This window comes from Enhydra lutris, unplaced genomic scaffold, assembly GCF_002288905.1.
Source record: "Enhydra lutris kenyoni isolate GAN:26980312 unplaced genomic scaffold, ASM228890v2 scaffoldscaffold14, whole genome shotgun sequence".
NCBI lineage: Eukaryota > Metazoa > Chordata > Mammalia > Carnivora > Mustelidae > Enhydra > Enhydra lutris.
The window spans coordinates 43,832,221-43,853,896 of record NW_019154098.1 but is presented as its reverse complement, the minus strand read 5'-3'; the positions used below and the strand labels follow the sequence as shown (position 1 = coordinate 43,853,896).

The window sequence follows — 21,676 nt, the reverse complement described above, 5'->3', positions numbered from 1 at the left end:
CCTGGAAATCCAAAAAGGGATAACATTATCCCGAACCCCTCCCAACTTGAAAGTTGGTATATAATCAGCCACTCTTCATGACCCCAGTGCAGCCATTTCTGAAAACACAGTTCCTTATCCCTGTGCTTTAATGAAACCACCTTTTTGGACCAAAGACATCTCAAGAATTCTTTCTTGGCTGTTGGCTCTGAACCTTAACATCTTTCCTACATCAAAGTCCTGTTTTACCATACACAAAATTTAACTTAAATGAATCACAGACCTAGAGGTAAATACTGAAATTATAAAAGGCTTAGAAGAAAATGGAGGAGTAAAACTTCATGACCTTGGGTTAGGCAATAGTTTCTTAGACATAACACCAAACATACAAGCAACAAAAGAAAAAATAGGTACATTGGACTTCATCAGAATTAAGAAAAACCTTAGTGCTCCAAAGTACATGACCAAGGAAGTGAAAAGACAACCCAGAGAACAGGAGAAAATATTTGCAAATCACATATCTGATATGGGTTTTATACCCAGAATGAAGAACTCCTACAATTCAACAGTAAAAAATGCAAATAATCCAAATTTTAGAAGGCAAAGGACTTAAATAGATATTTCTTCAAAGAATAAAAACAAATTGCCAATAAGCACATGAAAAGACAGTAGATTTCATTCGTCACTAGGGAAATTCAAATCAAAACCACAGTGAGATACCACTTCACTAGACAGACAATAAGACGTGTTAGTGAGGATGTAGAGAAACTAGAATCTTCATACCCTGCTGGTGGAAAAGTAAAATGGTGCACAGCCATCTTCAAAATACTTTGGCAGTTCCCCCCAAAATCATAGAGTAACCATATGACCCAGCATTTCCACTCCTAGGTATTTACCCAAGAGAAATGAAAACACATGTCCACATAAAAACTTGCACATAAATGTTCATAGCAGCATATTCTTCTAGCCAAAAAACAGATAAATAAAATGTGATATAACCATTCCATAGAGTATTATTCCACCAAAAAAGGAATGAAATATTGATACATGTGACACCATGGGTGAACCTTGAAAACATTATTCTAAATGAAAGAAGCCAGTCACAAAAGTCCAGTTAATACACCATTCTTATTGTTCTCTTTATATGAAATGTCCAGAATGAGAAAATCTATAGAGACAGAAAACAGGTTAACAGTTAGGTAAGGCTGGGAGTGAGAGCAGAAGAGATGGGGCATGACTGATAATGGGTACAGGGTTTCTTTCTTGAGGTTATGAAAATATTCTAAAATTACATAGTGGTGATGGTTGTACAGCTTTGTGAATATGCTACAAAACTTCTGAATTGTACATTTTAAAATAATAAATTTAATGGTTGTAAACTACATCTCAATAAGGTTATTAAAATAAAAGAATTATAATAATATATATCTGTAGTCCTTATCTAAAATGTTTGGGCCAGTTGTGTCTTAAAGGTTTTTAGATTACAGAGAGGTAATATGTCTCATTTACTGTAATTACAAAACAATCCTAGAGGAATGTAGGGACAGCATATTAATACTTCATAGCAGAATCTTATCACTATTGACAATGACTAGAAAAGTAAACACTACATAAATAGTTCCATGTCATTTTAAATGCAGTTTTGTCTCAACTGAGTTTATGTAATACTTGGAGAAAAATTTATTTTGCAAAACCTTTTTTTTTAAATAAGTTTTGGGTTTTGAAAATGTGAATAATGGGTATTGGGCCCTTATTAATGATGATGATTAATATTAGCAACAATAATCATATCAGCAGTTTCCATTTACTGTGCATTACATGTCACATGTATTATCAGAAAGAAATGCTCATAACATTCCTGTGGGACAAGTACAATTAACTCCAACTGGTAAAGCTGAGTTTCCTAACAATTAAGTGACTTTTCTAAGCACACACAGTTAACAAAGAAAAGGGCACAGATTTGAATGCAAATCTATCTAATCATAGAGCATACTCACTTTCCTCTACAGTGAAGAGTATGTTCAGATCATCCCTCTGAGATATAGACTTCAAATCTATAAAATGGAGTAAAGAACTCATATATATCAGAGATTATTGTAAGAATGAAATGAGATCATTTTTATGAAAATAATGTGGCAAATATAAAAGTCTATATAAATGTGAGAAAATATTACCTGGAATACTATTTTTATTATATATCTAAATCAATGTTTAAAGTGAGATACAGTTTTAGTCCAATTCTTTAGAGGCATTCAAAATACACTAATTTTATTTGAAGAAACACTAAGCATTAAACATTGTTTTTTAAATATCTAAGAAAAGAAAATCCAAATGTGTTAAAGTGGTCCATAACTAAACGTCTATCTCAACTTTTTATAAGCCATATATAACACTGGTGCAGTGTGCAAACATATATATTGTGTTTGGTTTTAAAGTAGTTCTGTGTACCCAGGAGAGGCCAGATTATATTTTTTACATTATAGGTAACTTCTTAATCTTTTGAAATCTTAAAATTATTTCAGTTTATTTAAGAGTCTGCTCACAAAATTTATGTACCATTTAAGTTTCTACAATAATTAGAGGATTATCTATATATCCTCCCTCAAGGAAAATGTTGTTATAAATACGACATGCGAGGGTATATCCCAATGCAACTTCTGTTCCATGATGGTATATTCATAGCATTAAAAAAATTTAGGGAGTGCTATATTTGAAAATTTAAGAATCATTATTCTAAAATACCGATCCAATCACATGGGCTTTACAGTATAAAAATCTAAAATGGATCCTCACTGCCTATAAGATGAAAATTGCTTTGTATGGCATATAAAACAGCCATCTCGGCCTGGGCCAGCAGGTCTTTATTGCCTCCACTCCAGCCACTTTTCTGTGTTCCAGCCACTGAATTTCTTTCATTTCCCATCTATGTGATCCTATTGACAGCTTAGTAGCTTTACAAATCTTGTTCTCTTTGCCTTGATGTTACTTTAGCCCCAGCCTTACCTACCTTAAATTCACAGGCATCCTTCAAAACCTTTCAAAGCCACTCCCCCTATATAATTCACCTATGTCTGACAAACAGATCTTTGCTGATTAACTGATTGATACGTAACTTAATACAGTACATGCTTATCTCTATACACAGATTTTTGGTATACATAAAGTATTACTATTTCTTACAATACTGCAATAATTAACTGAAAGTCTTTGGAAATGAAATTCTAAAATCTTTACATGAGTATGCTTCATTTATGGCACAGAGATGAAGAAAAGAAATTTTGTATGATTAAATATAAAGAATAATAGACTTATTTTTAACCCCAGTCCATATAAGACCAAGAAAAGCGGGGGCGGGGAGGGGGGAGTAGAACACTGCAAAGCAATTACTAAGTAAATTTGGGTACCTTGAAATAAAAAGAAAATTCCAATCTTATACACTAAAGTTTATAGTTTAGGGCAAGAATTGCAAACTTTTCCTATAAAACACCAGATCATAAATTTTTAGGCTTTGAAGGTTGAGGGAAAATCAAATTATAACTGTGTCGCATCAATTTGTAGTGCTCTGAGCAATACAAAGCAACACACCCACACATTTGCTTATCTGCTGCAACTACTCAACACTGCAGTTTAAGCACCACATACAATATGTAAACATATGTGTAGGTGTGTCCCAATAAAACTTTATTTGTAAACAAAATTTAAAATCCATGTTTACACCACAAAATATTGTTTGTTTTTTCCAACCATTTAAAAGCAAAAACTATTCTTAGTTCACGGGTCATAAAAAACAGCAGTGAGCCAGATTTGGGTAGCCCATGGATCATAGTCAGCTGATGAATGGTTTAAGTATATATTTTTTCCGAGTAAACAGATCCCCTCCCAGAGCCTCCAGAAAGGAATGCAGCCCTAGTGATACCTTGATTTCAGCCCATTGAGAACTATGTCAGACTTCTGAACTACACAGATCTATAAGATAATGAATTTGTGGGGGTTTTGGGGGTTTTTTTTGGTTTTGTTTTTTTTTTTTTTAAGATTTCATGTATTTATTTGACAGAGATCACAAGTAGGCAGAGAGGTAGGCAGAGAGAGAGAGAAGGGGAAGCAGGCTCCCCGCTGAGCAGAGAGCCCAATGTGGGGCTTGATCCCAGGACCCGGAGATCATGACCTGAGCCGAAGGCAGAGGCTTTAACCACTGAGCTACCCAGGTGCCCCGAATTTGTGCTTTTTAAAGTCACTAAGTTTGTGGCAGTTTGTTAAAGCAAGAATATAAATTAATAGAGTTCTCATTTTTAGTTTCTTCCTCATCTTTTTGTTTTACCTTTTTATCTTTCTACTGTCACTTAATCATTGTCTGTCCTTTTTATATGGAGTTCTCCTATCCATAGAGGCCATGAATTCTTGTATTAGATGTCAAAGAATTTCCTCAAATGTTCTTCTGTAGCTTAAAATTCTTGATTTTCACAGGTATTTCACTGAATCTTATGATTAACTCTTCCTTGGATTTGTGGGGCTTTTATATTCTACTCTATTCATTTCAAATGCTAAATCTATCCAGAATATTTTGGCATTGAATGAGACTATACAGATCATTTCTACCTAGTCGAGTCTTTTCCAAATGTATATATGTATGTATGGGGGGTGGGGTGGAGATGTTGAGGAGAGGAGAGGAGGCAGAGAATGGACACCTAGGAAATGACAAAATGGAATCAGAAACTGGTTCTTTTTAAAATTATACTTTTCCATCCTTAAAAAAATCTGATATGCCCCTGCCCAGAGAGATTCAGTGCTATACTGAACCACTGTGAATAATGAGAATGTATTATAATGTTCAAGCACATTCTTCATAAAAATGGAAGAACCTCATAAATCTTCAACTGTATATATTCAGTTATAAGGAACTTGATGCCTGAAACATTATAAACCACCCCCCACTCCATCCAAAATAATGTTTCTACTGCTGGAGCTAAGCCAAAACCTTTCAGTCCAGTGTACCTTCTATCTAGTGTAGATATAAACTATAATCCACAAGTAGGACTTTGTCACAGGTACCCATATAATTTATTATTCTACATCCTAGAATATTCGAATATTTTTAATATCTATGATAAAATGTTTTTTCGGTTTAACCATCTTCCTTTTTTCTTTGCCAAAATTTTAAGTTGATCAGTCTAATTGGTCTGCTAATTTTGCAACTATATCACTATATAATACTCCTTTTTTAAAAAAAATTTTCTTTATTTATTTGAAAGAGAGTGAGAGAAGCACGAGAAGGGAGAAGGTCAGACAGAGAAGCAGACTGCCCATGGAGGTGGAAGCCTGACATAGGACTTGATCCCAGAACTCTGGGATCATGACCTGAGCCGAAGGCAGTCGCTTAACCAACTGAGCCACCCAAGCATCCACTACATAATACTTCTATAGAAGAACTAAGCATCTTTTTAATCCTGTTGTCATTCTCCATGTTCAGTGGCTTGAAAACCATGAAACTGATAAGATCCTCTCACTTATGCAACTGTCTCCACCTTCTGATTCAACAAAACAGAATTTGTTAAACCTCTGAGTACAGAGTATTTATCTTTCTATTGTTTAACATTCCCAAATTAGGAGGCTAAGAAATCATTTTTTCTTTTTCATGAAACTGTATACCTATTTCACTCTGTTGTTGCAAAGATACTTAACAGGTATGGATGTAAGAGGTGTGAAAAGAATTAGCTCTAGGAATCTATGATCCTTATTTGTTCAGTTAGATATGTCTTGAGGATATCAAATATTATAAAATATGCATCACTACTTTGCATTAATATTGTTTTGGACATTCTGGGAGAATACCAAAAAATGACAATTTCTAAGCAATATTTTTATTAAAACCTTCACACTTAGAGCTAAATCTATTGATATCAAAAATGTGAATACAGAGGAACAAAGACTCGGGAGAAATCTGGCCTAGCCTCATGTTTCCATGTGGAGGAACTTCACTGGAACAGTGGTTCTCAAAGGAGGTATTTCTGGCATTGGAGGGGAGGAAGAAAATTCTTCATTGAGCTGTACCTCTATATTACACAGGGTCCCAAAAGCCAGGAGCTTTCAAACACATAGTAATAATTTAAAAACACCTCTGCGTATTTCAAATGACCCAAAGGGATCACCCAGGGTAGAAAATCAGAACACTAGGTTAACAGTCCTGGCCTCAGATCCCACTCCCTACTTGCAGCTTCCCAAGAGGAGAGTTATCTGATTGATGACTCAAATCCATTGGTCCATATTACTCCAATGGGTAGATAGTAACTACTGCAAATCTGTAAATGCTAGAGGTTTTCCTTCTTTTACTTCACTCTCCTCCCTGGGCCATGCCTATCAGTAATTCTGGGTAAGTGCATCTTTTCTGCAAACTGAAATTTTCTCTCATTGAAGTCTAGGTTCTGAGAAAAGAAGCGGAGGTAGAAAGGGACAGGAAGTACTAGTATTCATTTCTATTCTCCTATTGAAATTATTATGCCCAATCAGCTATTTAGTAATGAAGCTGATATTGTAAACTCCACCTGTTAACAAATTCAAGAGAGAAAAAAAGCTATTATTTACTGAGGCCCTAAAAACTTTAATTTCATTAGAATGCTTTCTCTAATCCATTTGTCTTTATACCAGCTTCTCCACCAGAAATGGAGTTAAGAAAGGATAATCAAATACTGAACAATTCAAATGAAATTATAAATGCTAATAAAGAAAACAAGTGCTCCTATATACTCTTATGTTTATTACAAAAGCAATATATATTTTCTTTTTCCAGTGTTTTCCCTAATGAAAATATCTACTACAGATGTCCACTTTATTGATAAACCTCGATAAGAAAATTCAGCAAACAAAGTAACCTCATTTATAGCCTTTTATTTAAATACAGAAATCAAGAAAAGAGCCACAGTGGAACCAACCACAATATTTTTTAGCCACAAGAAATTAAAATAGTACAAAAGATGACTCACTTAAGTTGTAGAAAGGAGTCTAGGAGTCAGGTTATGGTATTCAAGTGGCATATGCTAAACATAATCAGTTTTTCTTTGTCCAAAATGGACTTTGATAGAAGAGAAAGTTTATGTATTTAATGTTAATCTCAAAAATACCATTTCACATTTTCTCAAAATATTTGACAATAATTTCTCTTTCCACTGGTGTAAGTACAAGAATATCCTTTAAGAGAATGATCAAAAGGTATTTGAAAAAAATTACAGCTTACATGGTTTTGAAACGACAGCAACAATCTATTGGTAGTTCCTGTTTATTAAATAGTTTAAAAAAAGAAAGGATTGGCTTAAGATTCTGAATTAAACTATGGTAAATGCATTGTGGAAGAAAGGAAAAAGACCCAATTTTTTTCCCAACTATATACTCACTCTCTCTTTGAGATGAGGCAAGGAGGAGAGTAATTTCCTTATCCCTCAAGAAGTTGATCCAAAATAGGATCTTAATCCAGGACCACTTGGGCTTCCAACTGTGTCTTTCTCTAAGGGGAGAGTCAACAGCTTTCCTTGGCTTCTCAAAGTGGTATATGGCACCAAAGAGGTCATTTATCTTTGGATTAGAAGGTAATCTTTCCCAATCCTTTCAGGCTATGTGTATACTTTGAAAAACCAGTGATGTCAAGTAAGGGGGGAGAGGGATGTCACACAAAACATTTAAGGTGCTATGTAACCAGAACTATTACAGAATCATTAACATAAAGGAGGGAACTACAGACCCAGAGTAGTTCCAATGATAAGTTACAAAGGATGTCTGAAAATATTTAAGCTGAATAATCATACTTCTGTGTTTACAAATTCAGATTATACAGACAAAAAGATAAAATGTAATCAGTAACATTTTATATCTGTGTAGATCATTAATAATACTTTCATAATCAATTATCCCTTCTTACTCTTTAGGAACAAAGGGCACAGAAGCCCCACTTTATAGATGAGAAAAGTTATGAAAGTTATTGCCCAAGGACAGTATTTCCTAACCCTGCCTGTTTTCTGACTTATAGGTCAACGTTCTCCCCAGTGTTATCAAGCAGTACAAGCTTCCTTCTTGGGGATTTATACAGTAAACCTAGCAGAAGGAAGTAAAAGCAGATTTTTAGCTCCTTTTGTGTTTTCTCTCTGGAATGTTTGTTCTGCTGAATCATTTGGGGCCAACTGGTATGAGCAAAGAGATCTGAAGTGGTTTTCTGTGGTTACCATCTTACAGTTAATCATTGAAGGTGGGTCAGTGAAGCCAAGGGGCTTTACATAAAGCTTAATATTACCCACTCTCCACAGAAGACATGGAGATCATGTATTGAAGCCTGTCCAAAAATGAACAGCCTAAACTTCCTGAGCTGCTCATTGTGCTCAAACGGGCACCAGTGAGAAAAAGAATTCTAGGTGGAAAAGACTAGATCTCCTATCCACCTTTCCCTAGCCATCCACATGGACACCAACACTTTGTGGGTTCAGGGATTCACCAAGAACCAAGCAAAGATCCTCTCCCCATCCCACTCCGGCGCCCCCTCCTCCGTGCAAATAAAGCCACCTCACGCTGCCTGTTTTGGTCTGCAGATGCTTATTAAGAAGGAAAGGCGGGGAAAGTACGGAGAAGGGTAATACTGGGGAGGGACGCCAGACAACTACCGAGCGGGAGAGCTAGACAGTAAAATAAACGAACGCTAATTAACTGACAGCACAAGGGAGCCAATCCCTAGCCAAGTGAGAGGTCGGTCTAGGGAGGTGGGCGGGACTAAAATTTCCAGGGCCCAGTGCCCCAGCCGGACACGCTGGCAGGGCGGGAACCGCGCGTTCCTTAGCAACAGCGGCGGCCACGCCCACCCCGCACCCCAACACCAGACCCGCCATCCCCACCCCCACCGCGAGCGTCCTGTTCGCCAGAAGGGGTCCTTAAGTTATTACCGTACCTACTGGGTTTCCCGGGCTTCGGGTTCCCCCTCTTCCAGAGCCTCCCTCCACACGGCCCGCCCAAGTGCCGCTCTCAGGAGCGGAACTACCATCTCCTAAACGCTTTGGGGGCTCGCTAAGGCCGTGCGCCCGCTTTCAGTCCCTGACCCCGAGCTTCCCTGGCAGGGCCTCCCCAGCCCCCTCGCCCTCGCCGGACACACACACCTCAGCTCAGCCAAGGCAAGGGCCGACAAACTTCGGGTCTAGCTGGAAATGTTGCTGTCCACGGTCCTGTCACTCAGAGGCAGGGGCGGGACGAGCCGGCCGCACACCCCTAATCCCAACGGGCTGTACGAAAAGAGGCGGGGCTCGGAGGAAAAGGACGCGACCAGTCCCCAGCCCGCGCTCCGATTGGTCAGTCTCTCTCCCGCCTGTGCGCGGATCTCGGACGCCGAGGAGCCCGCCCTGCGGCCTCTTCTTCCTCCAGCGTGGAGTCCCAAACTCCCATACTTGATTTACGAGGTGACCCCAGAAATTAGAAATAAGGACTATAACTCGTTTGAGAAATATAAAACACGAGAGTACGTTCTTTTGATTGTTGAAGGCTTCTCACCTAATACACACATTCCCCATCCCCACTCTCCGGGAAGCATACCTTGGAGGAAGGAAGCATGAACTATCTCTGAAAACAACGTTGTTTGCAGATTGAAGTTTTTCACAGATTAATTAACCTAGGAAAAGTGATTCCTGAATCATGAGCAACAATAAAACTTTGGAGGTATGTCCAGGTATTCAGTTTTCACGTCTACGAAATGGGAATGAAATATTAAGATAATATTTTTGGAAAGCATTTAACAGTTGAATGATTTATACCTTATAATCCCTTACTCCTCTCAACACCCAACAGAGCTGTTATTATCCAAGGCCTATGAACAATGAAACTGAGGCTCAGATAGGTTACATTTATTCAATCATTCAACAAATGAAAAGTGCCTGTAGTCATTATTTTTTACTGTGGCGAATTGAATATAAAATTCTTTCTTAAAATTAGGCGATTTCCAATTTAATTTTTCAATTTTTCCCTTGCTCTAGTGTAAGTCATTTTCCTGTAGGCCAGCCCATCCTAGTTTCCAAAAAAAAAAAAAAAAAAAAAAGCCCTTGAGAAGGGAAATAGCACACAGAATAAAGAAGGACTGAGACAAGTATAAATAGACTAACTAGAAGGTCTCTGAAATCTCTCAGGATATCAGGACCAGGAATTGAATCCAAAATGTAATTTTATTTTCTTTTCTCCTAAATCATTTGCTGGTCTCCAGTTCCTCTCCTAGAAATAAAGGTAGAGTTAAATGAGATTATCTTAATACTCTTAACCAGATTTGTATGCGTGTGGTTTTAAAATAGTGCAACTCTTTTTTCCTTCTATATTAAGCCAATACCCAGAAGTGTTTATCTTGTCCGATACAGTAGTCATAATAACAGAAAAAACAAAACGGTATTTCTGGACAAGTGCTTTGAGATTCAATTAAAAATGTCCACTATACTATGATAAAATTGTTGGGATAAAAGACACATTCCAATTGCAAATGATTTTATTCTCTTGTCCTGCTGAATTTTCAAATTCTTCTGAAAGCTCACTAACTATAAATAACTCTCCACAAAATTTCTTGATTTGTATGACTCATGATCACCATTATGTTTCTTTAATCTTTTAAAAATATTTGTTTTAGACTAAAAAGAAAGAGCTATGATTGTATATTAATAAGTATGTTATATAAATAAATACTGTAAGATTTAAATAAAAGTGGTGAATTATTTATTTGAATCCTTTTTCAATTGCATATTCAAGTAAGTACAGCAAATGCATTTGTTTAAATATTCTCACATATATAGGAGATTATACATTTAAATAAATGTATTGTATGCATGTAAATGTGTAATCATTGAAATAAACACAGCTGTATATTTCCCATATGTATAGCTCCAGATGTTTGAAGCATACATTCAAATTTATGGAACTCTACACCTTGGTATCTAGTTAAACACCCAGTAGAAATTACTGTGCTACATATACATAAGAATACATATCAAAACTCTGTCTGCAATGAGGAAATAAGGTTAGAACAATGAATAATGAGTCTCTGCCACTCAATTTCTTATCTTGAACATTTTCTTTTGAAATAGCTTGTCCTGGTGAGTTGTTCTGCAAGCACTTTACTATTTTATAAAATGAGCAGTAGCCAACTTACCCTATATGAGTAAGACTATTACAAAGTAGTTTTGCAAGTATTTATCCAAATAGTTAAACTCCAAAAAATAATTTTCTAGTTAACTTCTCCACTTTGGAGTAGGAGAGCCTCATGTTATCCATGCTTCAGTTGTTTATTTTTTAACTTATGCTTCTGCTCCAATACTTGGAACATATATAATTTGAAATTTCCCCATAGGCACCAATATACATTAGAAGAAATTATGAAGTACAAACTAACCTAATATGAAATAAAATGTATCTTAGGGATATTGAACAAGAAGTCAGTGACTAATGTAAAATTAAAGCATCCATATGTATGTTATGAATATGCTTATTTCTTTTTTTTTTTTTTAGTTTTATTTTATAATTTTTTTTTCAGTGTTCCAAGATTCATTGTTTATGCACCACACTCAGTGCTCCATGCAGTATGTGCCTTCTGTAATACCCACCACCAGGCTTACCCAACCCCCCACGCTCCTCCCCTCTGAAACCCTCAGTTTGTTTCTCAGAGTTCTTTACCATGTAATGACAGGCGTGCTATATTTAAATTTGCGATAAGTTGAAATGTAAATTAGAATCTAATAATTATATGTTCTAACACTTTGGTCTAGATGAATATGCATATAGCTTGAAATTTGGGGGTACCAATTTGGATCATTTGCAGAAATTACGATTCTGTCAAAATATATGAAATTCACTGGGTATATTAAAATAAGAAATATAATATCAAATTATTTAATATTTTTCAGCAGTCCTTTGCCTTAAATTTTTAAGTTTAAATATCCAAATTAGCTCTCTTGGTAACTGGAAAATGACTGTGTAATAGGTCAAATATGCATATTACTCTTTCTGTTCAGTCATCTTAGAATATAAGGAGGCATTTAGGGTGAATTTTGTTTAAAACATGTAAAGAAATTATTTTTCATGTGAATTCTTTTAAGAAATCCCTGTGATCCCCAAAGTCTGTGCCTAAAAATATTGGTTTTAGCCCATAGTACTATATTGAAACCACTTAATAAAACCTTGAAAATGGATATGCTTTTCTTAAGGAAAAACTTCCTTTGCAAAATTCAGAAAATTAATAATCAAAAAAATTTTTTTCATTAATTTGTATAATATTTGAAATTATAGCTATATAGCACATATATAGAATGAACTCCCTGGGAAGAACTGACATACATTATTAAATACATATTTCTGTATTTGTTTGATTTTTGATTACTTCAATGCAAGATTGTCTCTGAAATCTGAAATAAAATTATATCTCAAAATATTCTTCAGATGATACAAGAATTATTTCATGCGCATGGAAGAAAGATGGATCACATATTACAAATATTTTGAGGATATAATTTCAAACGTATAGCTGCTAGCTATTTCTTTAACTGGCAAATGAAGATGTAGAAACATGTAGATAAAAGGTAGCCAGTTGAAAATGTTCAGATTTACTTTTTTTTTCAGTTTATTGAAATTTAATCCAATGTGATAATGACTGTAAACATTCTAAAAACAAGATAGTTTACAAATAATTCACTGACAGCATTTTTTTTTCTCTTCTTAAGTGTACACATAATAGTAACGAACTTTTTTCAGTTGATAGCCCCCTTATAATTCAGGAGGTGAATCATTAATCAAAACTGCTTTGATCTCATGCCCCCTCACTCTCAAAACAAGGCTTCTGAATTCCTCACATCCAGAGAATGGAGCAAATGAAGGTTTCATAGTTTTCACTGCTACAGGACAGAATTGAGGCACAGCATTTCAATGTACTCTTGTCACTCACCATTGCTAAGACTTATCAATATTATATTTATTTAATGTCACACTGATAACAGCAATCTTCCTATGCTCCCCCTATATCTTAACCCCCAGCTTCTCTAACTCAAGTATTCCAGAGCCCACTTACCAATACTTAACATGTTCTTTTGCTTATTGTCATTCATCACTTTTTATTGTACTTTATACATAATTTACCTATTTGCTGTATGATCTACTTATTATCTTTCTCTACCTCAAGAATGTGAATTGCTCAAGGGTAGAGATCCTGTCAGTTTTTAACTTATGTATGCCAAGTGCTGAGATCAGTGCCAAGCACCTAATGTACACTCAAGAAATTTTTGATTAAATTAATTGTTCTGCATAGTTGTGATTAATTTAGTTCCATGTAATATTCTAATGTATGAATATGCCACAATCTCTTCTTCTATTGTAGGGCTTTGGGGCTCTTCCTAGGTTTGTTCTATAATAAATAAGGTGGTTATAAACCGTCTTATGTAAGTTTCCTGGTGTAGATTTTATAAGACTTTCTCTTTGGTTTATGACTATGAGTAGCATCACAGATTTGTAAAGCATGGCACATTCTAAATGAAAATATAATGCTAAATTTTTTCCCCAAGGTGTTGTACTATTTTGCCCTCCTAACAGAAGTATTTGTGAGATTCAAATGTATTGATCTTTCCAGAAAACCAAATTTCGACTTTGTTAACTTTCTCATATTTGCTTTCTATTTCAACAATTTCTGTTTTTCTTCATTATTTCTTTTTTCTACCAACTTAATTTTATTCTTCTGTATACTTAGTAGAAAGTAAGATCATTGATTTAAATTGTTATCCTTTAAAATTGTAGGCATTTAAAGCTAGGAAATTACTTCTAAAGACTGCTTTAGTAATAGCCCATAAATTTTGACATGTTGTGTTTTAATTAGCATTCATGTGAAAATATTTTTAAATTTCTGTGAGTTTTATCATTGGGTTATTTATTTTGAATGTGTTTTTTGAGTCCAAGTATTTGGGGGTTTTCCAAATATCTTATTTATTATTGACATTTAATTTAATTCCATTGTTGTTAAAGAACATACTCTAAGATTTCAAACTTCTGAAAATTACTGAATAAAATTACTATAAAGACTTATTTTATAGCTGGCCATATGGTTTATCTCAATGATTGTTCCCAGCGTACTTGAGCAGAATGTGTTTTCTGCAATTGTTTGATGTAGTGTTCTATAATTTTTGAATTAATAATATGTATCCTTAAATTATTGCTAAGATTCATCAGTATTATATCCATACAGTATTATATATTTAAGAGTGATCCCTCTATCCCCCTCCTTCACACTGTCCCTAGTTTTCTCCTCTCCTCCAAGCACCCGAGAGCTGGAGTTCACAATTGCACATTTCGCACACATTCCCATTCATACATCACACTTCGCAGATGCCAGAACCTTATGACAGTATAATTCCATTCATCTGCTCCCACTTCATCTTTAGTATTATTGTTATATATGTTTCTTTTAAATACATTATAAAACCTCAACTTAAAAAGTATTTGCTTTTGACCTAAATAGTTAGCTTTTTTTAAAGAAAACAAAGAGAATTGTCTTTTATATTTACTTATGTATTTACCATCTCTAGCACTTTTCTTTTCTATGTCACCAATAATATCAATTCCCTTTGTATTATAGAATTAGTAGTTTTTTCTATCCTCTACAACTTTCAAGTTTCCTTTCACACAAAGTATGAGATTATAAATGATTCTGTTATTGCACACATATATATGTGCATATACTTCAAATAAGAATGAATACAAATAAACACATACATATGCATATATTCATTTTTACTTTTGAACATTTTCTTTGGACTCAACAAACATGTCTACACATTTCAATTATTCCTTGCAACATTAATCTGAAGTTACATTTACTATCTTATCCTGCATCATCTTCAGAAATAAAGAAATTGAGGCTCAGAGAGATTAAATTTTTAACAATTATCTTAAAAAGCCATTAAAGCTTATTGTATATTTTTGTGTTTTAATTAGCATCCATCTTCCCTAATCTAATACTGTAAGATTCATCCCTCTTCAATACTGTATAGTGCTTAGCTCACTGTTGGGAAGCTCCTAGGTAGAACTTCAAAAATGGTAATGAATAAATAAAAGAGAAAATCCAATTTTTAGATAGAGATATAGGTATAGATATAGATGCTGGATCAAAAATGCAATTAGAGCACATTTTTTCCTACCCCCGACCCTGCCTCTGGCAACCACCAAACTGTTCTCCGTATCTATGAGCTTGTTTTCGTATTGTTTTATTTTGGGAGCAGGGGTTGTTTGTTTGTTTTGTTTTTCTTTGTTCTTTTCTCTTTTTAGATATCAGATATAAGAGAGATAATATGGTATTTGTCTTTCTCCAACTTATTTCACTTAGCATAATGCCCTTAAGGTCCATCCATGTTTTCACAAATGGCAACATTTCATTCTTTTTTATGGTTGAGTAATATTCCACTATATATTTTATATATAATATAATGCATTATATATGCACATATATATGTATATATATGCACATTATATATATTATGTATAATATATGTATGTATGTGTGTGTGTGTGTGTGTGTATATATATATATCACAATTTCTTTATCCTTTCATCAATGGACACTTAGGTTGTTTCCATATCTTGATTATTATAAATAATGCTGCAATGAACATTGGGGTGTATATATCTTTTTGAATTAGTGTTTTCATTTTCTTCAGATAAATACCCAAAAGTGGAATTGCTGGATCGTATGGTAGTTCTATTTTTAGGTTTTTGAGGAACATTGCATGGTGTTTTCCATAGTGACTACACCAATTTACATTTAGCCAAAGCAATCTTGAGAAAGAAAAACAAAGCTGAAAGCATCATGCTCCCTGAATTCAAACTATATTACAAAGCTATAATAATTAAAACAATTGTTATAAAAACAGATACATAGATCAAAGGAACAACATAGAGATCCAGACATAAAAACACCATGTGTATTAGGTCAATTAATTTACAACAAAGGAGTCAAGAATATGCAATGGGGAAAGAAGCCTTTTCAATAAATGGTATTAAGAATTAGTATTTTTTAGTAGTTCAGGTTAATTGGTGATATTTTTTTCTCAGTTTTTGTTTATCTGAAAATGTCTGTCTCCTCTCTCCTTTTTGAATATTACTTAGAATTCAGGGTAAAAGTAATTTTTCTTTGAACACTTTAAATATGTCATTCAGTTGTCCTCTTGCCACCAGGTTCCTTTTGTGAGGTTATTATTTATCTTACTGTACCTGTTTGCAATCTGTCTTTTGTCCCCCCACCTGACTGCTTTCAAGATGCTATCCTTGTTTTTCAGCCTTGTGACTATTGTGTGTCTAGATGTGTACATGTGTTTCCCTTTGTATTTATCTTAATTTGATTTTGCTGAACTGGGATTTATAAGCAAAGGCTTTGTATTATTTGGGAAGTTTTCGGCTATAATTTTTCAATTAACTTTTCTGGCCCATTGTAATTCTTCTTTCATTCTTATTTTTATCTTTTATTGAAGTACAGTTGATAGACAATATTATATTGGTCTCAGGTATATAACATAGCGATTTGACAATTATATACAGTATGCAGTGCTCACCCGATAAGAGTACTTACCATCTCCTCTTTCATTCTTTAATCCCAGTTACATGAATGATAATGTATCACCGAGATCACTGGGGCTCTGGTGATGTTTAAAACTTTACTCCTTGTTCTTGTTGTGTGTGTTGTTTTGTTTTAAGATTTTATTTATTTATTTGACAGAGAGAGATCACAAGTAGGCAGAGAGGCAGGCAGAGAGAGAAGGGGAAGCAGGCTCCCTCCTAAGCAGAGAGCCTGATATGGGACTTGCTCCCAGGACTTTGAGACCGTGACCTGAGCTAAAGGCATACGTTTAACCCACTGAGCCACCCAGGCGCCCCCACTTCTGTTGTTTTTAATATGCCCTTAAGCTTATTCAGTTACTTTTTCAATTCAGTTATTACAAAATTTTTAGAATACCCATTTAAATGTTTGTTATATTTCTATTTATATTTGTTATATTTCTACCTACTGAGATTCCTTAACTCTTCACTCATTAAAGCTGCATTTCCCTTTAAGTCCTTGAACATGTTTATAATATTTGTTTCAAACACTTTACCTAATAATTAAAACATCTAGGCCTTCTCAGGATCAGTTTTTATTGACTGCTATTTTCTTCGCTGTTGGTCATATTTTCCTGTTTCTTTGCATATCTGGTAACTTTTTATTGAATACTGAACATTGTGGATGATACAATGTAGGGGCCTGTAGGATGTTAAATTCCTCTGAAAAGTGGTTTTTTGTTTGTTTGTTTGTTTGTTTTTTATTAGCAGCAAGTTCAGTTATATCCAATCACCTTGCATTTGTCTAAGCTTAGTTTTATACTATGTGAAGGTGGATTAGTGAAAATTCCAAGATGATTCCCAAGACCCTTTGCATTGGCTATCCTCAAATTCCAAACTCTATTTCCCCTCCTGTTCTTGTCTAGGCTTGGTTTTAAGCTCTGTTTGCATAGATCCAGAATCGTTCTTACTTTAGGATATGGCCCTTGTACCTAAGTTGGGGTTGTTCTGCTGTCTCAGTTTTATTCCTGAAGTATTACTGAGGTTTCTTCATTCTACTTGGGCTGAAATTTCATCTCTCAGCTCTCATCAATCTGTAATAGCTTTATTCTTCTCCCAGTCTCATAGCCACTGGTCTTTGGTAAGCCTTGCAATGTCTTTTGTTACATATGCCCAGCCTATTCCTTGGCCAAGGACTTTGTAGGAAACCCCCAAACAGACTTTTGGATCCTTCCTAATTAGCATCTTTCTGCTCGCCAATATCCTGCCCTGCAGATTCCAGCTGTTTTGACAACCTCAGACACTAACATCTGCCTCTACTGATCTGTGAAACTGATGTACTTTGCTTGTGCTTCAACTCCTTATGCTGTGATCAGAAAATTGGCTTCAGACAGAGAACTGCAGTGAACCTGGGGCTCATGTTCAGTGTTTCCCTTCTTTAAGGAATCACAGACATGTGCTAACTCTTGCCCAAGCCTGAAAAATATTACTTCCTATATTTTGTCCAGCTGTAAGGTAGAAGGACTAGTCTGGCACTGATTATTCTGTCATGGCAGGAAGCAGAAGTTCATATTGATATGTGAATTTTTATTTTGTCTTAAATAATCATTTGGTACATAATGACTGTTTCTTCTTTTCAATATTTATTATTTATTATGCTACAATGTTGAATAGAAGTGATGATGGTTGGCATTCTTATCTTCTCTGTATTCTAAGGAAATCTTTAAACATTTTTGATGTGGGGAGCAAAGGAAAAAGAAAAAAAAATAAATTTCCTTACAACTTATAGCCCATTGACAAATCCTTGAGACAGGCAGAGTGGCCTTGCTCTAGGAAATCAACTGCCTCAATGCTAATACTCTAGCTTAGCATTAGTTCAGCCTCCAGTATCCTTTAAGTCTCCTTTAACATAACAAATTCCTTTGGAAGCTTCCTTTTTTGTATCTCCTAAGATATATGTTAGCAATCATTCTCCAAGCTGATATTTATCTGAAGGATCTCATGACTAAGGTTTCATTAGACAGTAGTAAATGACCTTTTTCTAAACAACAGCTAGCCCCTCAAGGTCCTAGAAACTTTGTTTCCAGATTCCTTGGAGACTTACCCTATCCCTAACCTCCTCCTAACTAGAAACTATACAACACAAGACACTCCTCACAACCCTGGTGCATTTTTTTTTGCCCACGCATCCTGTCCCCATGCTTTCATAAAACCACCTTTTTGCACTGAAAACACCTCAAGAATTCTTTCTTGACCATTTACTCTGAACCCCAACATTTTTATATCAATTTTATCATTAAGTATTTCTTAGCTGTGAACTTTTTTTATGGCATTCTCTACCAGGATAAGGAAGTTCCCTTTTACATCTAGGTTTTAAAGATTAAAAAAAAAAAAAAAAATCCTAGGTGAATATTGGCTTTATCAAATATATTTCTGCATATTAGAAATGATCATGTTTTTCAACTTTTCCTATTGGTGTAATGAATTAGATAATTTTCAGTATTGACATTAACCCCAGGGACTTTCCCACTATCCTACCAGGTGCAGCCAAAGCCCTGGCTTCTGGCCCAGGTAAACAGTGGGCCATGCACAGGGCTTCAGTGGGTCATTGGGAACCAAAAACTTTCTTCATCTTTTGGCACCAGGCCACATGATAATGACCCCAAACAGGAGGGTAACAACACCATCTTCTATCCCTGGGCCAAAGAGACAGGGAAATGAACTAAGAGAATGGATAAGGCCTGTCCCAACAAGTGGTAAGCCAAGCAGTCCAAAAACTCAAGCAAAACCCAATATTTCCCCTTAATTTTTATTGAGCTCTAGAATGTATCACTCAAGGTCAGCTTCATGGCATGAGAACTATGTGAGTCCAAAGGACCCCAGGCTCAGAAGGGCCCTGTGTTTGGTAAATGCTATACTGTTGCCACCACGAGATTCTTAATAATTTTATCTTTGAACTTGTCTTTTGTAAAGGGAGTCTTATTGGATAACAGAGGATGTGCATGAACAGAGATGTACACAGTAGACGAATTTGCCACCATATTGGCATCCCATTGCATGTAGAGTTCAGGATGCCCTGTGAGCACAGAATTCTAGTGGATTATGATGTGTGGGAGTTCAACATGACACAAAATACAAGGTAAGTATGTTATGAAAGTCACTAGCAATACCAATAGTGTATTGGTAGAATGATCACATATAAAGAAGTGAAACAGGGGTGTCTGTGGTTTAGTAGTGAAGTGTCTGCCTTTGGCTCAAGTCATGATCCCAGGGTCCTGGGATAGAGCCCCGCATAGGGCTCCCTGCTCGGCAGGAAGCCTGTTTTTCACTCTCCCTCTCTCTCTGCTTGTGTTTCCTCTCTTTATGTCTGTCTCTATCAAATAAATAATATCTTTAAAAAAAAATAAAGGAGTGAAATAAGAACAATTGAGTTAGTTTTGTGCTGTGTTACTACTGTTTTGGCAAGAACAAAATGCATATGCATGTATGAGCTATGACATATGAATTGTATAATTTCAGTGGGTGCTTATCAGCAACTGACCAAGGATACCTGGTTATACAACATGTATTGCTCCAAGTGGTTTGCTCTTATGGCCTCCTCAATTTCTGCCGATAGGAAATTATATTATTTTACATAAAGTAAAAGAAACTTAAAACAATGTACTTCCATTTCTCAGGCCTTTTGTAATGGTCATGCACTTTACTTCTATATATGTTATGAGTGCATCCCTATGTTACTCTTTTTCTATACTAATTTTCCTTTAGAAATAATTTTAAAGCATGAAAAAAGGTCTTTTATCTTTACTTACATATTTATAATTTATGGTGTTGTTTACTCCTTTTGTGGATGCATGTTTCCACTGCGTATTATTTTCTTTCTGCTTGAAGGACTTCCTTGAACATTTTTTATGGTGCCTCTAGTAATGATTTCTTTTGTATGACTGAGTAAGCCTTTATTTTGTCTTCACGTTTTAAGGCATTGTTGCTGGGTATAGAAGTCCAGGTTGGTGATTTTCATTTCAGTATTTCAAGGATATTACCCCACTTTCTTCTCCTTTGTGTTATTTACAATAAGAAGTCTGCTATCCACTATGATTTTATATCTGTTCTTCTATAAGTTACGATTCTTTTCTCTTTGATTGCTTTTAAGATTTTCCCTTTATCAGTCCCTTTAAGCAATTTGATTATATGTTATGATGTAGATTTCTTCATGTTTCTTTTGTTTGTGGTTTGTTGAGTTTCTTGGACCTATATATTTTTTTTAATTATTTTTGTTAAATTTGGAAAATTTTCAGTCATTTTTGCTTCAAATATTTTTTCTATCCTCCCACTCTTTGTCGCCTTGAAGGACCCAAAACACATACACATTAGATTATTTGACCTGTTTATATTTTTCTATATTTTTTCTCTCTTATATACCTTTGTTTGTATTGCTCCATTCCATTATATTCAAGTCATTTATTTTTTTTGTTGTTAATCCCATCCAATATATTTTTCATATCAGAAATTTCTTCCTATATCTAGAAGTTCAATTTGATAACTTCTTCTATATCATTCATTTCTTTTCCTCACAGATTCCTCCTTTCCTCTACTTTCTTTATTATTTAGAAGATAATTATAAGAACTTTCATCATTCTTTTCTACTAACTTTATCATCTGTGTCCCTTCTGGATCTGTTACTATTGACTGATATTTTTTTTTCATTGTATGAGTCATATTTTCCTATTTCTTGGAATACCTGGCAAATTTTTTAATTGAATGCCAAACATTTTGAACTTTACCTTGTGGGATGCTAGAAATTTTTGTGTTCCTAAAATATTCTTGAGCTGTTTTCTGGAATGCAGTTGTTACTTAGAAACAATTTAGTCTTTTTCAGGCTTGCTTTTAAGCTTAATAAGGCAGAAGCAAAGCAGCCTGTAGTCTATTAATCTTTCCCCACTACTGACCCAAAACACTTGTGTTCATTCTGACCAGTGCCCTTTGAATTATAATGTATTTCCACTTTGGCTGGTAGAACATGAACTATTAATTGCTGAGTGTTAGCCCTATAGATTGTTGCCTCTGCCTCTTCCCGGTAGTTTTTTCTCAAACTCGGGTTGTTTCTTCACACACACTCACTGATCAGTACTCAGCTGAA

General features: G+C 35.0%; 1 protein-coding gene across 2 annotated transcripts in view; it reads right to left on the bottom strand.

Annotated features, from left to right (window-relative positions):
* LOC111146803 (triple QxxK/R motif containing) overlaps window positions 1-9,223 on the bottom strand; it is a 100,040-nt gene extending 90,817 nt beyond the window's left edge. The window contains exon 1 of one of the 2 annotated variants that reach the window (XM_022502491.1): window positions 9,105-9,223. The gene's annotated coding sequence lies outside the window, so the exon portion shown is untranslated. The remainder of the gene's footprint in view (window positions 1-9,104) is intronic. The other variant, XM_022502490.1, reaches the window with a different exon arrangement.
* Between the last annotated feature and the right edge of the window lie 12,453 nt (window positions 9,224-21,676).